General features: G+C 41.9%; 1 non-coding gene across 1 annotated transcript; it reads right to left on the bottom strand.

The window, feature by feature from the left end:
• Positions 1 to 206: 206 nt before the first annotated feature.
• Positions 207 to 313, bottom strand: LOC141694717 (small nucleolar RNA R71). Its single transcript, XR_012564002.1, has one exon. It is a non-coding gene; the product is annotated as a small nucleolar RNA R71 (small nucleolar RNA).
• Between the last annotated feature and the right edge of the window lie 2441 nt (positions 314 to 2754).

Below are 2754 nucleotides of genomic sequence, written 5' to 3'. Positions count from 1 at the left end.
CATGCACATCAGAGATTTTATCGAGATCTGCGACACTTTCAAGTTCAATGGAGTTACTGAAGATGCAATTAAGCTGAGGCTTTTCTCATTCTCTCTGAGGGATAAGTCTAAGTGTTTGTTACATTCTACCACCAGGCTCTATTACTACTTGGGAAGATCTGGCTCAGAAGTTTTTCACTAAATTCTTACCTATGGAGAAGACTGTTGCAATCAGAAATGCTCTTACTCAATTTGCGCAGCAATCGGGAGAATCTTTATGTGAGGCTTGGGATCGCTACAAGGAGATGCTTAGGAAGTGTCCTCATCATGGGATGCCTGACTGGATGATCATCAACTACTTTTACAATGGGTTGGGTACAACTTCTAGACCCATTCTTGATGCAGCATCAGGTGGAGCCTCATGGGCTAAAACCTACGATGAAGCTTATGAGTTAATTAAGTTGATGGCTGCTAATGAATACCATAACCCAATACAGAGAATGCCTCATGGCAAGGTAGAAATAATTCTGGAAGTGGATACAACTACTGCTATAGCTGCTCAGCTTCAGGCCTTGACGATGAAGGTGGATTCTTTGGCTAATTTTAGAGTTAATCAGATCATTAATGTCTGTGAGCTTTGTGCTGGTGCGCATGAGATGGAGTAGTGTGTTATTTCTAGTGAATCAGCTCAGTTCATGAGCAACTTTCAGAGGTCGCAGCAACCAGTTCCAGCCATTTCTCATCCCAATAACCGCAATCATCCTAACTTCAGTTGAAGCAACACTCAGAATGCGGTGCAACGACCTTATCAGCAGTATGCAGCAAAGCAATACAACCCTCCTGGTTTTCAACAACTGCAATATGCACCAAGACAACAACTCCAACTTTAACAGCTACCACAATCTAATAAAAAATCTGAATTGAAGGAGTTGAGGCTCATGCGCAAGAGCCAAGCGGTTTCTATTAAGACCTTGGAGAATCAAATTGGGCAGATTGCCAATGCTTTGCTGAATCGCCAACCTGGTATACTCCCTAGTGACACTGAAGTTCCTGGAAAGAGGGAAGCTAAAAAGCAGGTTAAGGTAATCACATTGAGGTTTGGGAAGGTTGCAATTCCCAAAAAATCTTTATGGCTGAAGAAGAAGTGCAGAAGGAAGCAGAAGTAGAAGCAAGGAAGACAGCTGTTGTCAACACTCCTCCTGAGGATAATACAGATGAAAAATAGGTCTATCCTCCACCTCCCTTTCCTAAGAGGCTGCAGAAGCAAAAGCTGGATAAGCAATTTTCTAAGTTCTTGGAAGTTTTTAAGAAACTTCATATCAACATACCTTTCACTGAAGCTCTTGAACAAATGCCTAGCTCTGCAAAGTTTATGAAAGGTATTCTCTCTCGGAAAGTGAAGCTCGATGACTTAGAGACCGTTTCTCTTACGGAGGAATGCAGTGCTGTTCTACAACAGAAGTTGCCTCCGAAGCTTAAATATCCTGGAAGCTTCACTATTCCTTGCACTATCGGAAACTTGTCGTTCGACAAGTGTTTATGTGATTTGGGAGCTAGCATCAATCTGATGCCTTTATCCGTCTTCAAAAAGTTGGACTTACCGGATCCAAAGCCTACTTATATGTCCTTGCAGTTGGCCGATCGTTCTATTACATATCCACGAAGCATTGTGGAGGATGTCTTGGTCAAGGTGGACAAACTCATCTTTCCTGCTGACTTTATAATTCTTGATTTCGAGGAGGATAAGAGGATTCTCATAATCTTGTGAAGACCATTTTTGGCTACTGGCCAAACCTTGATTGATGTATAGAAGGGTGAGCTCACTATGCGAGTACTAGATCAGGATGTGACTTTCAATGTGTTCAATGCCATGAAATTCCCTACTGATAATGAGGAGTGCTTAAAAGTGGAATTGGTCGATTCTCTGGTTACTTCAGAACTTGATCAAAGGCTAAGGTCTGATGCCTTAGAGAAGGCCTTGTTGGGAAATTCAGATAGTGAATATGATGAAGGTGATGAGCAGTTGTAGTATTTGAATGCTTCTCCTTGGAAGCGAAGGCTGGATATGCCTTTTGAATCACTTGGATTGGAGGAGCTAAAAAAGTCTCCAAAGCACCTCAAGCCATCTATTGAGGAAGCTCCTATACTCGAGCTTAAACCATTGCCTGAACACTTAAGGTATGCTTCTGAGGTGATGCATCTACTTTGCTTGTTATTATTGCATCTGACCTTTCAGGTAGTGATGAGGAAAAGCTATTGAAAATTCTGAGAGAGTTCAAATAGGCAATTGGATGAACTATAGCAGATATCAAGGGAATCAACCTTTCTTATTGCATGCATAAAATTCTGCTAGAGGAAGGAAGCAAGCCAACTGTTGAGCAACATAGAAGGTTGAATCCGATCATGAAAGAGGTTGTGAAGAAGAAAATTCTCATGTGGCTAGATGCAGGGATCATTTATCCCATTTCTGACAGTTCTTGGGTGAGCCCAGTTCAGTGTGTGCCGAAGAAAGGAGGCATCACAATAATGGCTAATGAGAAGAATGAGCTCATTCCTACTCGAACAATCACGGGGTGGAGAGTTTACATCGATTACAGGAAGCTGAACAAGGCCACGAGGAATGACCATTTCCCTCTTCCTTTTATTGATCAAATGCTTGACAGGTTGGCTGGACATGAATACTATTGTCTTCTGGATGGCTATTCGCGTTATAATCATATTTGCATCGCTCCAGAAGATCAGAAAAAGACTACCTTCACTTGTCCATTTGGTATT

Source organism: Apium graveolens, chromosome 10, assembly GCF_009905375.1.
Source record: "Apium graveolens cultivar Ventura chromosome 10, ASM990537v1, whole genome shotgun sequence".
NCBI classification, from domain to species: Eukaryota; Viridiplantae; Streptophyta; class Magnoliopsida; order Apiales; family Apiaceae; genus Apium; species Apium graveolens.
The sequence above is the reverse complement of the archived record's forward strand: the minus strand, read 5'-3'. Positions and strand labels throughout refer to the sequence as shown.